A 22,365-nucleotide genomic window follows, 5' to 3' on the forward strand; every position below is an offset into this window, starting at 1 on the left:
TTTTTTTCATCAGACCTGCGGCGTTACGTCTTGGACATTTGGGTGAAGATGGATCCAGCGACAGAGGAGGCTGCTGGACAGACCTGACCTATGGCTGTCATGGTTGACATGCCTCTTCGATGTTGTATGGATGACAGGGACAACACTGCCATGCAATGTGTTTTTTTTCCTGGCTGTGGATCAGTGAACCAGATCTGTACCCTAAGGAATTGCTAAGGGGATCATGCTTCTCCTGATTACATGTGTCTTGTGAATCTGGAGTAGGCTAAAAACCACGTTTCCTGAGGGATTATTTCAGGGTTTCTGGGGTAGTATAGGGTAACAGGGCAGCATTCTCCGGACAGTAGCTGGGCTAAGTCTTAGAGATAAGGTGAGGACCTCAGTTATTTGGGGGGAGCTCAAAGTAGAGCCACTGCTTCTACACTTTGAAAGGAGGCAGTTAATGTAGTTTGGGCATCTGATCAGGATGCCCACGGGGCGCCTTCCTTTGGGGGTTTTCCAGGCAAGTCCCACTGGGATGAGACCCTGGGAGCAGACCCAGAACTGCATAGAGGGACTATATATCCCATCTGGCCTGGGAACGCTGTGAGGCCCCCCAGAATGAGCTGGAGAATGTTGCTGGAAAGAGGGATGTTTGGGTTTCCCTATTGGACATTCTTAGATAAGCGAAAGACAATGCATGGATGGACAGATTGATAAATAAAACACATTGATAGCAAAGCAGTTTAATGTTTAGGTTAACGTACAAAAATCTTGTACAATGTCCTTTAAAGGCTTGGGTGTTTGAAAAAAATAATTTAGCAATATTTGAAGTTTTGCTATGTTTTAGGCAACTTCTTTGAATGACAAAGAAAAAAAAGTTTCCCTACAGAGCACAGCGTTTTACACATCTGTCGACCATCAGTTGCATGTGTAGAGCATCAGGCTCAAAAGTAGGGTTTCCAATTTAAAACGTAATTTTATTTCTGACCTTTTATACATTAAAGGTTACAATAAAATGTGTCATCTAGTATTTAGTACATTTGCAATCTAGTTTAACATTTGGCTTAAACTGAGCTCCTGCAGTTTTCTTGGTTATCTCTCCTACCTTATTTTCAAGCATCAATGTCTTTATCCCCTCACGGTTAAAGCAAACAGTAACCATTGGATAGATAAACTGCCCATTTTTAAAAGGAAGTCTGTCTTTTTTGTTGGCAACACAGATGCATTCTAATCCAAATCTGAAATTGTAACAAAATATTTGAAGTTTTGCTATGTTTTAAGCAACATGCATGGTGATAAACCTAAAGACCAGAAAGAGGCTTTATCGGTCTTTAATCAAATAAAGCCAAAGATGCTGTTTATGTGTCTATGATGGGACAACATAAAACCTTTCAATAAAACTCACTGACAGTCCTGCTGCAAGAGGAACGTTGATATTTATGGTTTGCTGCAACTGTTAATGAAAACTAGTTTTAATTTTAGATAAAGTTGGCACCAAAGTTTCCACAGAGACATGCATAGAGCAGGGTTACACACGCACACGCACACACACACACACACACACACACACACACACACACATAGATAGCTATTTCTCATGACCATTAGAATAAAATGTGGATTCCATTGAGGATTCCGCATGTTGTATCTGACAAACCAAGGGAAGTAGCAAAACTTTTTGTTCATTTTAGATAAAATTTATTTCACATTTTTACTTTTTTGATTTTGGACATTTTGCTTTGTGTTAAAGCTTTGCAGGAGGTATTGTGATATTGTGAATTCAACAATAGTTTACATATAAAATATTTAACATTAGTAATAATAATAATAATAATAATAATAATAATAATAATAATAATAATAATAATAATAATAATTCAATCTGGACATCAGAAGCTATTGATCAGTCTATTTGCATATTTTGTATTTTGCTTTTAGAGGTTTTATCCAGACACTGAGAGTTGCCACACAGATTAGATTACTAAAAACCTAAACCTAAAACTCAAAGCTTTTTCACTGAGATATTTGGAATCATAATCCCACAATTCTGTGTTGTTAATTTGATGTTTTATGTTCTTTGAAGAGCATAAAACAAAAATGTGCAATTAAGATAAACAATTTCATGCACATCTAAATGAAGACATCAGATACCTGCTATTGGATACATCTTAAACTAAAATGTAATAATAATAACAATAATAATAATAATAATAATAATAATAATAATAATAATAATAATAATAATAATAATAATAATAATATAGACATGTCTCTTACCTGCAGCAGGTGAGGATATTGGTGACCTGTTGGTAAAGTCTCGCTGTTGTTTCACCTCAGCCTGTCTTGATGTTATCTGACGACCTTCAGCTGGAAACAGAAAGCCTTAAAAGGCCGGGCAGCCCTCAGTAATGGCTCTGTTTCAGTAAATAGTTAAACTTTAGTCTTTGTTACATGGAACGTGATTTATTTAGACTGTATATGTTCATCAGTAACTGTTTTATGGTGGGAATCTATAGCTAATAAAAAGCTCTAATGATACCAATTAGACTTTAACCTGCGAACAGGGAGCTGAAGCTCAGGTAGGAGGTGTATTAAATGCTGCTTATTCACGTTTATTCACCCATGGGATAAGATAATCACAGTGCCTCTGTTTTATTACATCTATTAACAGGAAAGTGTAATGAAGCACTCATACAACATTTTATGAGAGAACTGATGTGTTGATAAATTATCTGTTTACCAGAAATGTTAAAATATCAGTTGGTTTTGATTTTGTCGGGTAAGAAATAACCTCACAGAAACGTGACTGTGATCTGAAAGAGTTTATCATTGTAACGTCTGCGCCGTGTATGGAAATCATCTCTCAAATGAGAGACCAGCACTTAACCTGAAAAAAAGACTTTAACACTAAAAGTCATCCTAGTCAGGGAAAAAAAAGAATTCATAGCAACTACTAAACTGTTCATATGTTTGACACATTTTCTCCCCATTTACTCTGAAACAGTGGTTACCTGATCAATGTTATAGAATCAATTAGAATCCACCAGTGTCAATTAGTCTGAGGGTAACTGCAGATGTTCTGCTTCTGGCCTTAGATGTTCTTCAGAGAACATTAGAGAACATCAAGAATCATGAAAATAAAAGGAGCCCAGCAGACAATCAGGGAGAAGGTTCTGGGTCAATTTAAAGGGAATTAGGTTCCATCAGTAGTATTTAACCTTTATTTCTACAGGTAGCTTCACTGCAACATGTGTTCTCATTTACAAGAGGGACCTGTAGCACATATTTAAACATGAATACAGGGCAGCAATACAAGAGATACTAAAATAACTCTGTGTAAAATAACTTTCATCTCTACTTCTTAGCAAATAGGCTACAATTTATCACAAAATGGATAAAACCCCTTAGATGAGCCCTGACCAGATACAGAAGAGAAAATATTTGATAATATCAAGATTTCTGATTTGCCGTTTATTGGTTTAAATATAAAACAGCATGCATGCTTTAAACATATCAGCATCAGCTCTTCTCTGACAGCATGGTGGGAGTTTCTTAAAATGACAGAGTCATCACTTATCCCATCCAGGCATACACCCATCTGGAATAATCCTGACATCCTACAAAAAATATGATAAACTTTCCATACAGGATGAGTAAAGGTATTTATTACAACCCTGGTTCAGCTAGGGGTAAATAGGGAGGTGGGGTAACATAAGAAAAACAGATGTTAGAGTAAAAGTTCAGTGGTTTAATGTTCAGTTTTTTTTTAGCAAGAGAGCAATTACCATACCATATTCATTTATAAAGCACTTTACAAAACTTAAAAGGTAAACAAAGTGCTCTACCCATGCAACTGAAAATTGTCATGATTTGTCTTCATGAACCCGGACAGAGCACACACACACACACACAGAGCTGGTCTTGAGAGTTTATTGCAAAGAGGGAGTAGTGGAAGGTGAAAACCAGAGTCAGTTACCGGGCTGGAGTTGATGAGTTGCAGGAGCAGGCTGACTGGAAGGAAACCAGAGAACTGAGGCACTTAGGTAACAGAAGTTCCAACAGCAATGCAGTAGACAGGCGTGGAGTGACTGGAGGTTGCAGGTAAGACTGCAGACGACCCGGCAACCAGCAACAGACTGAGGTGACTATTTAAAGTGGGGTGAGCAGGCGGAGCCAGTCACAGGTGATTACAGCCTGACAGGTGATCCTGATCAGGCTGCGCTGGGAAGGAGGAGACAGGAACTGCTAAAAATGCAGCCACCAGGCTGCATCATGACAAAAATGACTAAAATTAAAATAGACAACATAGTTAAAAACAGTAAAATCATTAAAATAATGAAAAATATTTAAAATAGAGTAAACCTCTCAGGATGGGCAAAAGGCTTCAGCAAACAGACGTGTTTTAAGAAGAGGCCTGAATGACATCCAAGGGCAGCTTGTTCCACAACTGTGGAGCCGCTCCAGCGAAGGCACAATCTGCTCTTAATTTCTGTTTTGATTAAAAGACAATAAGGAGCTGCTGGTTGGCAGACCTAATAGGGATCGGGCTGGTGAATGGGAGGGGGGCAAGCCATTAAGAGATTTAAAAACAAGTAAAATAATTTTGAAATGAATCCTAAAATGTACAGACAACAAATTAAGGGAGTCTAAGATGTTTTTGTTCCAGTTCCAGTCGTGCTGCAGCATTTTGCACAACCTGCAGGCGCCTGATGGATTCCACACTAACTCCAAGATGGAACGAGTTACAGTAATCTGGCCTAGATGTAAAAAATGCACAAATCACTGTTTCAAAAAGCTGCCTTGATATATAAGGCTTTACTGTGGCTAACTGCCTTAGATGAAAAAAAAAGCTTGAGTTCACAACGGCCCTAACCAGGTTCTCAAGTTTAAGATCAGCATCTGTCTTAACCCCCAGATTTGTGACAATCTGGCAAACATATTGCGCCAGAGAACCAAGATCTATGCTGGAGGTGTCAGATGTGCTGCCAGAAATCTTTCCCTGTTTTTTGCTTGTTCAAGTGTAAAAAGTTTGAAAACATCTAGAACATTATATTGTTTAGACAACTGAATAATGAATCTAATGAGACACCCTTGGCTTTTTTAGGAGGGAGATAAACTTGGGAATCATCTGCATAATAGTGGAAGGTAAATCCATGTTATCTGAAGAAAGAACCAAATTAACCATCAAAAGTACAGCAGAGCACACCAGAGCTGCAACTCAAAGCTCTTAAAACAAAAACTAAAGTAAAATGAATCACACAAATAAAGATGTTACACACAATATCTGTATATAACTAAAAGAAAAACAAAATAACTCAATTTGAAACTTGGTCACTTAACAAAACCAGTTGAATGCTCACAGTTCTCTCAGTTGGCTCACAGTGGAGCCAGCTGGCAGGAAGCAGCAACTGCATCTGAAGCTAAATAAAATGGGAAAGGACAAATAGAAGGAAAAAACACACACAAACAAAGGCCACTGGTCATAACTACTGAATACCTTTAACATGTATTTGAAGGAAATGAGTTTATCTCATTGAATAGCTTAGATCTACAATATGGTACTGACAAAAATAGATTCTAAGAATATGAACAAATTAAATCTATAATAAAAATAAATTCAAGCTCATAAAAGGTTTACAAATACCATTAAATATATTAACGTTCCTTTATCTAAACCCCTCAAAATGATCGTCTAAATGATACAGAACATTGTCCAGATTAGATGATTCAATATCTCTTCCTATTATGAAATGGGAAGAGGATTTATCAGTCAGCTTTGAACAAAACATTTGGGCTCAGATGTGTTTAAGAATGTTCAAAATGACGAGAATCTCGAATTTACAACCGCAAAATCTAACGCACAATGCAAAATCCTTCACAGAGGACTCTATACAGGTCAAAGATTAGTCAGGATGGGGTTTGTACAATCTAATATCTGTTCACAGTGCACAGACAACAGTCCTGACAGTTATATTAATGCACTATGGTTATGTACACCTGTTCAGAAGTTCTGGGGACAGATATCTGAGGACTTGTCAAAGTGTCTGACATGTAAAATTTCACCTTCCCCCTCAGTTTGTTTGCTGGGTCACTTGGATGAAAAAATCAGTTTTCATGACTTTCACTGCCAGGAACATAGCCAGACTTTAAAAAATACTGAGGCCCACCACTCATTACCCCCTGCACATTAGTTAAAATAAAGACCAAAGCTTAATTACAATGGAAGCATTTAAGTGACATAAATGTGTATATGACATTTATTTGAGTGTATGTAGTTATGTGTGTGAATCCATGGGGAGCGACATCATCTGAGGTCAACAGGGGACTCGGGCAGAACCACGATGACTCTCTGAAAGGACATGAATAAGTTTATGTGAATGTTGATTGTTCACCCAGCACAAACACATTCAAAACAAAACATTCTAGCATAAATTTCCCCTTTTTATCAAATAACAGTCAGATTTTATTTTCTCAAAGTTGTTCTTTCTTTCAGGATTCTTTTCTGTGTTCTGTTTCTCACAAACAACTCCTCTGTCATGTCTCTCATATCTTCTTGTTCTCTCATCTATTCCCTCCTCCTACTCTCTATTTCTGTTCTCTTTTTCTTTACATATTATCCTCTCTTTTCTTTTTCTCTCTTTATGTCCCCTCCCTGCTGTCTTCTTACCCCTGTACTCAATCTCAGCTCTCCTGACAAATCAAAAACATAATACTAAAGTTATCCAGCTGCCTTAGTTTGTCTTTATGTCTGAATTAATTTAAATTTGACTAACTGAGATATTTTTCTAAAAGAACATACATATAAATAAAGCGTGCTTTATGAAGTAATATATATATTCTACAGTTGAACTGTAATTTTGCATTGTATTCTTTGCAGTCAAATTAAGCCTGGATATCACCGTAATAACACATCTGTCCAGTAATAGTCTTAAATGGTTGTAATAAAGGCCAATCAGTTTTTGCATGTTTTGAAGAACACAGGGACATTTGTCTGAGCAAGGGATCCTGGCTGGAATGGATGGATAGCTGCCAATTATTTAATCTCTCTTACTTTTATCACTGTTGTATTTTCATCACGCTGAATGTCTGCTAGCATAATGCAAATCATTCTTTAAAATGTTGTTTTCTCAAAAAAATGTTGTTTAACTCAGGATTTCCATTGTGAATGGATTGAAATACATATGAAATATCTAACAGACTGAGAGTTATTTATTAAACACTCAATAACTTAAAACAGTGTGTAACAATAGCACAACACAATAAACAAAGGATCCACGTTCACTTATAAAAACTGTTAAAACAAGTCAAACTTAAGAATAAATAAAAATAACCTTTGTCTTAATTTAATGAATAGAACCATCATTAGTTTGTGTCACAGCTGCTCCCAAAGAAATGTGACAACACGAATCAAACAATGTCATCATTAGGCTGTAACAATTCAAACAGTATTATGAAAGGGGGAGTAAGACTAGTGAACTTCTATTTGGAGAAGAACTAAATTGAAGTAGAATATTTTAGCAAGTTTTGTAGATTTTATCAAAAAGGAAGAGAACACTACTCAGTAAATAAAATGACAAATTATTTTTTTGTCTTTGCAAGTCATTCAAAGGCATAAAGCGTTTAAATATCTCTGCCTCCAACGCAGTCAGACAGCAGAGCAAGAACAAAAAGACACAAAACAAATTAATACATGCAGGTTATCAAGGAGCACTTTTAGTGAGTACGTTTCATCTGAGCAACATTCTTCCAACAGGACATAGGGGTTGCACTACACCTGGTATGATCCAGTTCTTATCTAACAACTCTTCTCTCAGTCCTTGGGGGAAGAAAACACAATAGTAAATTACTCTGTAACCAAGTGAGCTCTTTTACATGGGAAAAATGCAGCTGCTCCTTTACAGGATATGATCAGAGTTACACACATGAAACTTTTCCACCACATAAGTTACCTCTGAGTTGTAGACTTTGAGTTTGGCTGCCTTACACAGTTGCAGTGCCTCCTACAGTCTCCTGGTGGAGCTACTTAAAAGAACTACGTCATTTTAAAGCATTGTTTTATCTTTTATACGGCAGAAAATTAACATTGAACAAATTCCCAAAACCTGTCAAGCACATTTTACTTATTTTTTTAAATATTTTTTTCTGAACATTCCTTCTAAATTGAACAATTTCTCTCAGATAAACATCAGCATTCACTGATGAGAATGGCTGCATGATTTTTCAACCAATGATGAACCTCTTCTCTACAATCACTCAGAGCTGAATCCCATAAACCCTCATCAGATTATGTTTGTGTACCCTGATGAGGCAGGGGTCAATTTGGAAAAAAGTTAGAAGACATGGAAGGACGCTCAGTGGACAGAGACCAACCACTGATGTCCCAGGCCAATAAGGAAGGATTTACAATGTGTGCAGCCATACAGCACACACCATCTGCTGACTTTTTAGACACTCTTTACAGGGACATAATCCCTGAGATAGGAGCGGTCTAACAGGATAACATCTGAACAAGCATGATGGTTTTTAGGATAATGTGAACGTTTACAGCACATGATAGGATGCTGGTGGAACATCTCCCTCCCTGCTCTCCATTCTTAAATCCATTAGAGGAGATTTTTCTCTTCCTGGAGGTGGAATGTATATGACCAGGATCCACATCCCCACATGGCCCTGCTAGCAGCCATGGAGTTTATTTGGTGGTTGGCAAAAAACAAAAGGCATTTCTGCCACCTAACGGTATGGAATGTGGTACAGAATGTTTATCATTTAATGCTATTTAATTTCTTGCTTTTCTCAAATTCTATTAATCCAATTTGTGGTAATTCTACTTTCTGAGTCTTTCTGTGAGATGTTTATAATGCTTAATTTTCTTGCAGCTTTCCTAAATCTTGTATTATCTGTCTTTTTTCTATTACATATTTCCCACATTTTAATATAACATGTTCTATTGTTTCCTTTTCTCCACAATGTTGACATCTTCCTGTATCATGTTTATTTATTACAAATAATCTATCATTATGTCCTGTGTCGCCAAACCTTAATTAATTCTTGATTTATTCTCTCTCCTTTTTCTCCTTTCTGTTCTCATTTCTCCTACTCTCTTTTAAATCTTATAATGCTAGCTTCCTTTTTCCCTTCATTCCATTAATTTTGCTACTTTTTCTTAATTTTATGTTTAAATATACTTCTCACCTCTGATTTGCTTGCACTAAGTCTAAAATTAATTTCCTCTATTGTTGCCCTTTTTGACACCCTATCTGCTATCTTGTTTCCCTCAACTCCAATGGTTGCTGTTACCCATTAAAAAAATAACTGAAAATCATCACATCTGGAATCTGAACAATGATTGCTGTGTTTCTTTTAAACAGTCTGGTCTTCTTTCTGAATGACAAGTGCTGAACTTGGGTCTGAATATACCACTGCTTTTAATAAAATGGCAAACACTTCTCCTGTATAGAAAAACAATCTCTTATTGATATGATTTCCTTGTATTTATGCAATTCTGGTACAGTTATGGCTATTCCTATTTTTCCAAGAGAGTTTTTTATGCATCTTAAGGTTATGTTCATTGCACAACAATGAACATAACAAAAAAACATAAGCAGAGCTAACAGAGCTACGGAAATAGTATAAATTAAATGCTAACAGAAAGCTGAACAGGTGTCAAACAAGGATCTAAGGATGAATAAAACAAACACTAATGTAAACACAGACTGCAGGATCCCCAGGGAGTTACCATAAGTTATCACACCTGTGGGGATCCTGACAAGGACATGTTCCTAAAAGCTCCTACTTGGTCTCGTGAACATGATTTTATCTTTTATTCGAAGGTTACTTTGAATGCAATTTACATATTGTTTGCTTTTACAAGACATTTCCCAAAAAAAGTTAAAATGCAAAACAACTGGACTTTTTTCTGAAGTTTGAAGACGTCTCGCTTCCCATCCAGAAAGCTTTCTCAATTCAAATGCTTGGAGTAGTGTGGAGCTCCAAGCTTTATATTATTACCCAAAAAGGCCTTGTTATGGCTTAGATAACATGCAAATTAACCCGAAACTGGTCCACCGCTTTACAATGGGGACAATGGGCATCCTGAGGAGAAAACCCCCCAAACCTAAGATGAGCGGAGTGGTGTATGCAGTTCAGTGCAGTGAGGAATGTTCTGATCTTTATATTGGAGAAACCAAACAACCTCTCCACAGACGCATGGCTCAACACAGGAGAGCTACCTCCTCAGGTCAAGACTCTGCTGTCCACCTACACCTTAAGGACAAAGGACACTCTTTTGAGGACTAAAATGTTCACATTTTGGACAAAGAAGACAGATGGTTTGAAAGAGGTGTGAAGGAAGCCATCTACGTTAAGAGAGAAAAAACAACCTTAAACAGAGGAGGAGGCCTTAGGTTCCAACTCTCAAAAACTTACAACACAGCTATAGGATTAATTCCTTTCAATCTTCACCTCAATCCTCACCTCAATGCTGGTGATCACAACATCTCCCCTGTAAACCAGGCAACGATGACCCCAACAACTCCCCATTGCAAAGGGGTGGACCAGTTTCGGGTTCATTTGCATGTTATCTAAGCCATAACAAGGCCTTTTTGGGCAATAATATAAAGCTTGGAGCTCCACACTACTCCAAGCATTTGAATTGAGAAAGCTTTCTGGATGGGAAGCGAAACATCTTAAAACTTCAGAAAAAAGTTGTTTTGTTTCTTAACTTTTGTTAATGGTCATGGACTGAGAATCTTCACCAGAGCTTACAAGAAATCACTTTTGGAGCCCTTTTGCAGTTTTTAAAATTTTTAAATTTTGGTTTGACCTTTTATGAAGATCACTGTTGATTTCCATCTTCCTGCCCATCTAGCAATAAGAATGATTTGAAGAATGTTCTTTATCGACTTTTTTCTCACTCCTGGTTTCATTCTTTAAGATACACCTTCCTGCTTTCATGTAGCCTTTGGTTGTTGTCACTTATTAACATGAAAATTATCTTTCAATGTTATTAAGCCTACATTTAATCTCTGTGGGTTAGCAACTCTTCACCTTCAGCCTGACATATCTCAGCATTCCTCTGCAGAACAAAACTGTGTCTTTGACAGAATTGCAGACAGGATTTTTATCTCTTTCATGTCTCTACATGTTGGTTTTGAGGAAAAGCAGTTTTTCTCTGCCGGAGCACACCTGAGCGGAGGATTCCCAGGGAACCTGCTGCATACATCCAGTCCTGGAAGCTTCTGCTGAGCTCTCACCTTTTTTGGTCTGAGTGCTGCTGCATGTTAATCAGTTTCAGTGTGAGACTGACACTCCTTCCCTACAGGCCTGAACCAGTTAGGGAATGCTGGCAATGTCGACTGAACCCGCCTGCAGAGCAGCACATCCTCCTCTGCAGCATGTTTGTCACATCCAGATAGGAAAAGCTGCTGCCTTTACTTTCCCTGGAAAACCAAAGCTTTGCTCCAAATGTATGAACTTTTCATAAGCAGCGTTAATTCCATCATAATTTCTCCAAGCTGCTCATCATTTACTGCTGGGATGGTCTGAGAGGATCAGAGTTTTTACTAAACTAAAACTATTAGAAAACTAAAAACAATTCACAACAACAACTTTTCTAAGTTGTCTAAATAAAAACGTTTTTTGCTGTTTTGCCTTCAGAACCATTGTTTCCTTCGTGGTTATTGTTCATGAAACTGAAATATATTGTTTGGTAATAATGATCTCGGTTTTCTTTTTGTTTGTTACTCTGATTTAGAAATGCACATTTATGAAAATCTGCTTAAGGTTTCAGGTAAATTTAGCAGGAAAGGTGAGAAATAAGCACCAGAATGTGGTTCTAGAAAAGACAATTATGTTAATGATGTGTTTGGTTTGTGTTTTGTATAATAAATGATGAGAATCGAAAGTATATCAAGTCTCTGCAGGTACACTGCTTTTATGTCCATTTAAGGAAAACAGAAGTGCTACAGCAGTTGTGCTAAAACATACATGCAGAGCTAAAGCTTTTTTTTTTTCCCAGAGAAAATCACCTCATGTTTGAGCATATTTGTTCTGCACAGTCTAAATGTTTACCTGCAACAACAAAGCTGTGGTTTCTTATAGCGTCATGTTAAATAAGTTTAGCGGCATCATATTTCATATTTGCTCATTGCAAATGACACCAGATTGAGAAAATGTGCATTAAAATTAAACCTGTTAATCTATAAAAATGTGAAGTAGAGCAGAACTACAGGCACCTAAACTTCCTCTCTGCAGCCGGTTTGGTAAACTTCAGTTAAGTCCATATAAGGACAGTTGGGAAGAAGCTTCAGTCTAAAGCTGGAGGGGGCGGAGTTACACCTGAGAAAGTTCAACAGTACACAAAAACCTTTACAGTTCCTAAATAACTTATTTTAGCGTTGGTATCAACTTTAACTATATTGCTGTGAGGATTTAGTGCATGAAAACAGAAACAGGAAAACCTTGCTAGAGAAAAAACATGCAAATATAAATTATAGTGACGTGTCAGTTCAGCTCTGGTTTTATTGACACTATGGAACAGAATCACACAAGTCTGGACACGCTGAAGATCTAAACATCTGAAGAAAAAAAAGATATCCTATAAAACACTGCTTTAGAAGAGACAAGTTGATTAGGATCTGAACCGCACGTAAACGGATATAAGTCCTAACAACAGTAGAACATTACTCAAGACACATTTTCAACCGGACGGTGAGCAACAAAACCTGACCTAATTTTTTTTTAGCGTGAAACAGATCATTTCTTCAGCATTCATTGAAAATTATATTACAATTATTGGGTCTTTACTGGGTTCTAAAATGATTTCAAGCTCAGTGGTATAAACAGATTCCTCACTGTTGTGGACAATCAATGAGTAATAAAACTAAGTACATCCTTGCAATGTGCTTAAAGGAAAAGGTGGGAGGCAGCTATTGCTAATAAACTCCCTTGACCCCCTAATTTAATACATCTGGTGCATGGTGTGTGTCAACACAATACCAAGATGGAAAGAGAACAGTAGTAACCTCAGAACCTCTGAGGTCTGAGCCAAACTGGGTCATCAAGAGACCATGATCACAACAAAAGAAGCTAATCCCCAATCAACCTGATTAAAATCATGTGGTGGAATGAGCTGTGCAGGAAAATTCCTGCAGACCTCAAAAACCTGAAACGGTTGAGGAGATGATGAGTAAATTATGCTCTTGATAAGAATAATAATTGTGCTGAACCTTCTTGAAGAGGAAATTAACAATGGGCTGCAGATGGTCTTCACCTTGAGCCGCCAGGACAACACAGACATAGCCACCCGGTGAAATCAATTCCTTCAAGCCATGAGATGATGGTGCAGTGGGTAGTGCTGTTGCCATGCAGCAAGAAGGTCCTGGGTTCAAGTCCTTCCCTTGCCCTAGAGCCGCTGAAGTATTTCCTGGGAAGATAACATGACTTGGAGAAATGATGGACGTCAGAGAAGTGACTTACTTAGATTGGGCAAAATGGATTCATGTCATGTCTAGAATATGGTGAGACATTCTCCACCAATGCCATGTGAGGAACACTGATGGTATATGGATACTCTCCCTTGCATGGGAATGTATGTTCTAGATTCTATATAATGCTGATGTAAATTATCATTATCTTGACCATTTTAACTTTTTCCTGCATTGTGACCAAGATAAGAGCCCAGTACTGATCTGCACCATCTCTCTTGATTGTTAAATGTGTTAAGCTTAATTTCTGTCTCAAGAGTAATTTCTTACTAAATAAGTTATTAATCTCAGCACAAATGACTTTACTCCGTAAACTTTTACATTTGGCAAGACGATGTGTACTGTTTCAGTGGATTCAAGGACAGCCGCCTTCTGTAACACAGTGGTACAGAGAAACGTTCAAGGTGTTTCCGCTGGAACGCCTCAGTGCCATTATAAAGGGTAATTGTAATGATTTCTGTAGAATATGGCAGCCTTTGCTTGATCATCTGCCTAATGAGCTCGCCGAGCTATTACAAAAAGGGAGATCACAGTTTGGTTTTAAACATCATGTTTGATTGTTTGTTTTTGTTTATCTTTTTTTCCCTTGACTTATATGGACTGTAGGTTTTGACCCTGATGTGTATTTGACATTCAGGTAACGGTGTTTTGCTGGACACTTCAGATTTTGTATTAGACTTGGCTGTGCTGAATTGTTGTTGTTTGTCTTGTTTCTAAAAGACAATAAAGTATTGTTTAAAAAAAAAAAGTTATTAATAAAAGAAGACCGCTCCTCCAGGATAAAGGATTGGGAGGACCACTGAGAGAGGGTGGTAATGTTTAAAAAGAACACAGGGAGATGGTGTGTCACAGTAACATCATACCATATTCTATCTAAAATGATACCTTTAGTTCTTAAAAAAAAAAAATATTTTTTTGTTATTTCTATCTAAACTGATGAAATTGTGCTCATTGCTCTTTTAAGGATCTACTACTACTTCTCCAATAGTTTGCCACTGAGCTTCATTAGCTCCATTTGCACATCTACATGCCACCACCACCAGCTCTGCTCCTGCTTCCAGACATCCAACACCTGCCTCGTCCAAAATATATTCACCGTGGCTCTCAATGAAACCTCTTCCATCTCCATCGCTCTTTTTGGTCTGTTGCTCAGTGTCCACCGAGGAACACCAGCTGCTGCGCTGATCACAGTATGCTGGACCACCATGCTAGGTCAGGTTGCACAGCCATCAATCACACAACTTCTGTCAACTTCGATCTTCTAAATGTCCGTTCTCTCAAGGGGTATCTTGTGCAGGACATCCTCCTTGACCATAAGTTAGATTTAACCGAGACATTGCAGCAGCCGAGGGATTTTACTCCACTTAATGTTGCAACTCACTCAGGGTTTGTACAATATGAATTGCGCAACCTTGCTATTCCAGTGGAGGGGGAGGTCTTGCAATAACCTACTGCAACAAGTGGAAGATAACGCCTGTCAATGTTCCTGCCTGTCACACATTTAAGGCTGTATGTCAGTTCTCTGGTCCTGTTCCCACTATTGTTGACACCCTGTATCGCCTTCCCCCCAACAAGAGTTTTATTACTGACTTGTCAAATTTCCTGATACAGCTATCTGCACTCTCACCAAACATAATACCTTTGGGAGATTTACCAATCATATGGACAATTCCAACAATGTTATCACCAAAGAGTTTAATTCATGTTTGGACAGCTTTGGACTGCAGCAATATATCAACCTTCCCACTCAAGTTAAAGCACTTATTTTAGACATGATTTGTTGTGCATGTGTTACACCTGCTGACTGCAAAGCAGATTCTCCCTTCTTTCAGATCATATGCTTTTATCATTCAGTGTCAATCTCTCATTTTCCAAATGTAACCCTCCATACAATATAACTTTCCGCAAAATTAAGGACATTCACTTGGACACTTTATGTTTTTTCATCAACAATCTTCCCAGTGCTGACACATGAATTACTCTCACACTACAACTGCTTTCATAACCTTTTAAACAACCTTGCTCCACTCAAACTCAGATCTTTTTCTTTTACTCATACTTCACCTTGGTTTACTCCCACTCTTAGACAATTTAAAGCAAAAGGATGTCAACCTGAAAGACTTTACAAAAAAACTGGTCTCACTTTGCACAAAGACAGGTATTCAACTCTTCTTTACTACAAAAACAGCATCTCTAAAGGCAAATCCACATATTATTCCATCTTATTCAGCTCGCATAAAGGTAACTGAAAGGCTCTTTTCTCCGTCCTTACAAACATTACAAACCAACCGGATTCACTTCCTCCCCATCTGTACTCCTGACTTCTGTAACATATTGGTATGTTTTTTTTTTTGTTCCAAGATTGGAGAAATCCGCCGACAGCTATTACCCACCCCAGTTTTCTCAACTGATTTACTTTCAGTATTTACCCTAACCTCAGTTAATGAAGTCTCCAAATTAATTAAAAAATCCAAATCTTCATCTTACCAATTAGACCCTCTTCCTACTGTCCTTGTTAAAGCCGTCCTCTCCCCTCTTATAAAGCCTTTCCCCTCTCATTACAAACTGTATTCACTCTTCCCTTAACACTGCTGTTCTTCCCTCAGCTCTTAAAACAGTTGCTGTAACCTAAATTCTCAAAAAATTTGGATCAGACCCCAATAACCTTATTCAGTTTGATCCAATCTCAAATCTTCCATTTATTTCCAAACTTCTTGAAAAAATTGTTGCTGCTCCAGGCCCATCTATCCCTCAATATTTTATATGAACAATTCCAGTCTGGTTTCCGTCCTCTCCACAGCACTGAAACAACACTTCTCAAAGTCACTAATGACCTACCCCTTTGCTGCTGACTCTGATTTTCTATCCAGTCTCCTTCTGCTTAATCTGACAGCAGCCTTTGACACAATCTCCCACACCATCCTTCTCGACAGACTTTACTCTCTTGGTATCATAAGTATGCCCCTTACCTTGTTTCATTCATGCCCTTCAGGTCACACTCAGTTAATTCAGTTAAAATCATTCACTTCCCGTCAAGTCCCTGTCACCTCCGGTGTTCCCAGGGTTCTTTCCTGGGGCCCTTGTTGTCCCTTCTTTACATTCTCCCCTTGGTCATATTTTTCAAAAATATAATATATTCACTTTCACTGCTATGCGGATGATACCCAGCTCTACATCTCAATCAAACCCAACTCCACACTCCTACCTTCAGGCTTCACTGCCTGCCTCCTTAATATAAAATCCCAGTTCACCTTAAATTAAATTCCAACAAAACAGAACTTCATTTATCCATCCATCCCTTCATCCATCCCTCCATCCATCCATCCATCCATCCATCCATCCATCCATCCATCCATCCATCCATCCATCCATCCATCCACCGGGGTCGGGTCGCGGGGGTAGCAGCTTCAGTAGGGAGGCCCAGACGTCCCTCTCCCCGGCCACTTGGGCCAGCTCCTCCGGAGGAATCCCAAGGCGTTCCCAGGCCAGCCGAGAGACATAGTCCCTCCAGCGTGTCCTGGGTCTTCCCCTGGGCCTCCTCCCGGTGGGACGTGCCCGGAACACCTCACCAGGGAGGCGTCCAGGAGGCATCCTGACCAGATGCCCGAGCCACCTCAACTGGCTCCTCTGGACGTGGAGGAGCAGCGGCTCTACTCTGAGTCCTCCCCGGATGACTGAGCTCCTCACCCTATCTCTAAGGGAGAGCCCAGACACACTACGGAGAAAACTCATTTCAGCCGCTTGTATCCGGGATCTCGTTCTTTCGGTCACGACCCAAAGCTCGAGACCATAGATGAGGGTAGGAACGTAGATCGACCGGTAAATCGAGAGCTTGGCCTTTTGGCTCAGCTCTCTCTTCACCACAACGGATCGGTACAGCGCCCGCTTCACAGCAGACGCTGCACCAATCCGCCTGTCGATCTCCCGCTCCATCTTCCCCTCATTCATAAACAAGACCCCAAAATAGTTGAACTCCTCCACTAGGGGCAGCACATCCTCCCCAATCTGGTGGAGGCACTCTACCCTTTTCCGGTTCAAGACCATGGTCTCAGATTTGGAGGCACTGATTTTCATCCCGGCCGCTTCGCACTCGGCTGCAGACGCGCTCCAGTGAGAGCTGTAGATCACGCCCTGATGAAGCCAATAGGACCACGTCATCTGCAAATAGCAGAGACGCAATCCTAAGGCCACCAAAACGGATCCTCTCAACACCTTGCTGCGCCTAGAAATTCTGTCCATAAAAGTTATCAACAGAATCAGTGACAAAGGGCAACCTTGGCGGAGTCCAACTCTCACCGGAAACGAGTCCGACTTACTGCCAGCAATGCGGACCAGACTCTGACACTGGTCGTACAGAGACCTAACAGCCCTTCTTAGAAGGCTTGGTAGAAGGGTGACACAGAGACAGATAGGACAAACAACCATTCACACACACCTAAGGCCAACTTAGAGAGACCAATTAATCTAGCAGTCATGTTTTTGGACTGTGGGAGGCAGTCAGAGTACCCGGAGAGAACCCACGCATGCACAGGGAGAACATGCAAACTCCATGCAGAAAGACCCAGAGGTGGACTCAAACCCAGAACCTTCTTGCTGCAAGGCAACAGCGCTACCCACTGCTCTACTGTCAAGCCCTTAAACAAACTCTATAACTTTTCTATTCCTATAGATAACTCCTCTATCTTTCCCTCTCCACAGGTCAAAAGTCTGGGTATCATCCTCAATAGCAACCTTTCCTTTACCTCCCATGTCAATAATATCACTCAGTCTGCTTATTTCCATCTTTGTAACATGAATCATCTCCGTCGTTCTGTTACTCCTCACTCCACTGATGTTCTCGTTCACAGTCTGGTCAATTATCTTATAGATTACTGTAACTCTCTTCTTCCACATAAAACACTTCATAAATTACAACTGGTCCAAAACTCAGACATAGCCCTTCAATCCATTACATCACTTCAACTCTGCAGCAGCTTCATTGTCTTCCAATCACACATCGTATCAACTACAAAGTACTCCTCCTTACCTTCAAAGCTATCCACAACTTCGCACCTCCATATTTTTCTGATCTTTACATGGCTTAACCTTTCTGTACCCTCAGATCCTCTTCCTCCATTCATCTTACTATCCCACCTGCCAATCTTGTTAACATGGGCAACAGAGCATTCAGTCGCTCTGCTCCCCAACTCACTCCCATCTGACCTCCGTAACACAGACTCATTACCACATTTCAAATCCAAACTCAAAACTCATCTGTTTAAACTGGCATACTCCATCTGATCTTAACGATATTGTCTAATTTAAACTGTATTTTGAATTGCATTTCTAAAAACACATCAGTTTTTTTGTGACCTTGAGTGTCAAGAAAGTCGCCTATAAATAAAATGTATTATTAATCAGAACCAGCTAGATAAACCAGGGAACAGTTAGAATTAGGAAACATCTTGTGGATTTATTGTTAGCATCGGCTTTTATGAAATTATTTTTGATTACATCGTTCTAAAACAGACTGTAATATTTCCCAAAATCCAAGCTCTCCAAACATTTTCCACCTTTATCAGGCACTCTGCAGCATAACAATGATGACTTTAAAAACACAAGACAGTTTAATTGTGCAAACAAAAATAGGCCAAAGTTTCAACATCTGCCTGACTGACCTCATTAGAGTCTAATTATAATGTGTCATTCTTACTCATTGGTTTAACATAAAGGAAACCCAATATCATTGCATCATTATCATGTTGATGGTTATAAACAAATAAACAAATAGAAATATTCGTCTTTTTATGTGACAAAGAGTAAAATGTGGCACTGAGGATACTTCCTTATTATATAAATACCTTTCAGCTCCACCACAGCTGCTACATCTAGGTTATTTCACTCAATAAAGAACTCTAAAAGTACTGTTAGGTTGAAGACACGAAGAGGAGCTGAAACACAAATCTGAATAATTTCATGGCTCACATCCAGGCAAACATCATGCTGCTCATCCAGGCCAGTTTATTATTCTGTAAATGTCATTGCTCATGCATTAATGTTGAATTAATCAGATAAAACCCAACCATGAAACAAAGTCGGAGGTTCTGGTTGTATTCTTGTGAAACATAAGACTGAAGTTGGGAAATGTGGAAAGCTTTTCAAGGTGCAACAAAAATTCCAATTTTGCAACAGAGGACAAAAACCATGTTTAATTGATTTATGTGGAACACCGGGAAACAATCAGCAGACTTGTAAGACTTTAGTTTGGTTCCGATTTAATTCCAGATTGACACTTGAATTAAAAAGGTTCCTGAGTGTAAATGTGGCTTGAAGACCCTCTTTCAGTCGGAGTCTTGCGAGCTGAGATTAAGTGAGATCAGTGAGTCATTCTGTTGTTGGGTATTGCCTCAGGGTGTCCTCATGTGGCCACATGTGACATGCAGAGACCTGAAGAGCTCCACTCTGAATGTCAGAGAATCACATCCTCTGAAGTTCCTGAGGAACTTCATCAAAGTTCTCTGAACGTTTTCATCTGTGCAGATAAAAGGTTAAACTTATTTAAAAAATCACTCTATAACATTCTTAACTACAGAAGAACCTTTTGTTTTTATTTTCACTGCCCAGCAGCACTGTTTATGTTCATTGATCCTTCCATGCCGGTGATGTTCTGAGTCAATCAGATGGGTTTTTCCTTTCTGTGGACAACTGCCGGTTTTGTGGGTCTGTCCACATTCAGGTGCTGCATCCTTCATAGGCCGTATTTGAAGGCCGGTTACATCACAGTGACGTGCTAAAGGCTGTTAAAATTCAACGCCTCCTTCAAATCAGGCTCACAAATGCAGCCTTCTTTTCCCCAAATTTGAAGGATGGGTTCGACGTATCATTTGTGGCTAATTCTATCCCATGATCCATTGCGGTTTGAGGAGGATTGTTTGACCAGAAACAACAATGGTGGACAGGAGTGAAACGCTGAGAATAAAGTTGGATATATTATGCTTTCTGTGACATAAAATTAACTTTTAACATTAACATTAATTAACATTTTTAGGTGAGAAATTAGGTGTGGTAACCTGAAACATCAGCTCAGTGTATTGGCATATTGCTTAACCTTAAAAGTGCTCGGGCGCTTTCTGACATCCCTGCTCGGCCTAACTCTGTGACTTGGTGAGCTATGCTAGTAGCTACAGCTGCCCTGGGGCAAGCTGACAGAAGCAGGGCTGCCATTCACCGGCGCCACCGGGCCCTCTGACCACCGCCAGCAGGCAATGCGGGTGAAGTGTCTTGCCCAAGGACACAACGACAGAGACAGTCAAAGAAAAACACCAAGAGTAGAATGCAAGGGTAAATAACAAAGTTATTTGATAGTGGGAAAATAACTCCAGCCTATAGACCTAACACAGAATAATAGGGTATGCAAAATTTCCTTTCGAACAATTTCCATAACGTACCATGCTTATACAATATGCAGTTTGTATCATAGTCCAGCAACATCACAGGTAAGGTTTGTACACGTTACCGTAGCATCCTGGTACAGTGTAAACAATTAATGGCTGAGTCAGAACCTGTACAACAATTTGTATTATTTAAACAGATATAATGTCTCTCAGGAGCAGCTAAGATTATAAAGCTCCTTAGAGCATCTGGGACACAGCAGTCTGTCACTAAAAGAGCTCTCCAGCTCTGCACCAGCCCCTTGCATGGGGAGGAAGACATTGTCCATCAGTGATGGGATTTTCTTACAGTCCTTCTGTCTCCCACCCATAGCTTACCTGGGCTGAAGCTGAAGCCCAGGGGCCTACAGAGTTAAGGGGCCTACCGTTTTGAGATCACATGATGAGCTGAAAAAATAATCCAATTGTTTCGTAACCATTGATGTTATATACATCAATGGTATGGTTACGATGTTTGTAACTTGTTAGGCTCTCTGTCTGTCAATCACTTTAGACATGTCTATGACTTTAGATGCAGGTCTACGGCCGCTGATTTCCCCAAGTTAAAAAAGACCTATGATGGGTTGACCAATCAGAACATGAAGAGCTAGCTTTTGGCTGAGTACTTCCGCTGTGAATCAGTGACGATTGTTAACACTTTGGGAAATAGATTTGAGAGCAGTGCACGGAAAAGAAAAAAGAAAAAAACTAATTTGTTAGGAGTTTCAGCTGCGACAGATGGGCGATCTGTCCAGGTGAACCCCGCCTCTCGCCCATTGACAGCTGGAGATAGGCACCAGAAATCCTAGTGACCCCATTAGAGATGAAGCGTGTAAGAAAATGGATGGATTGATAGGAGTTTCAAGAATTACTGGAAACTACACCAAAGAAGGTAATCTGGTTGAAGGATCCTCTCAGACCACATGAGGGAGACCAGCTGGGCTGGTCAGAGGGCGAGGGAGCGGACAGACACAGTGGGAGGGTCAGGCAAAAGCAGGCGTTAAGTTTGAGCTTTATAATAATGACCCAGTGTTGTGCAAAATTCAGTTCCTCTGAAATAATCTGCCATGCAGCACTATGGCTTTATTAAAAAAATAACATCATACAGCCTGAGGCGAATTCTTCATTCCGCAGAATTCAAGTTTATTTTCTAGTTGAACCTGCAGTTCACAATAAAATAAATAAAATTAATTGTGTTCTTGTTTATGACACAGTTTTGTGTTTGGAGACTTTTTTTGTGTCCTGACTGGCAATGTGGCATTAAGAATTGTTGTCTTAATACCAAAAAGAGCCCAACAGATTTTACTTTCACGAGCGGAGCCTGACTGCTTTCACTGTAGTGTTCCGCTCGATTTATTTATGCAGGAAGCTTTATTATAATCTATGCAGGGAATATTTCAGGTTAAATGAACACCGAAACAAGAAGGTAGAGGAGGAAAAATGGAGAAAAGGTGAAAGAGAAAGAGAAAGAGGAGAGAAAAGGTTTTTAG

Source organism: Fundulus heteroclitus, chromosome 12, assembly GCF_011125445.2.
Source record: "Fundulus heteroclitus isolate FHET01 chromosome 12, MU-UCD_Fhet_4.1, whole genome shotgun sequence".
Lineage (NCBI taxonomy): Eukaryota > Metazoa > Chordata > Actinopteri > Cyprinodontiformes > Fundulidae > Fundulus > Fundulus heteroclitus.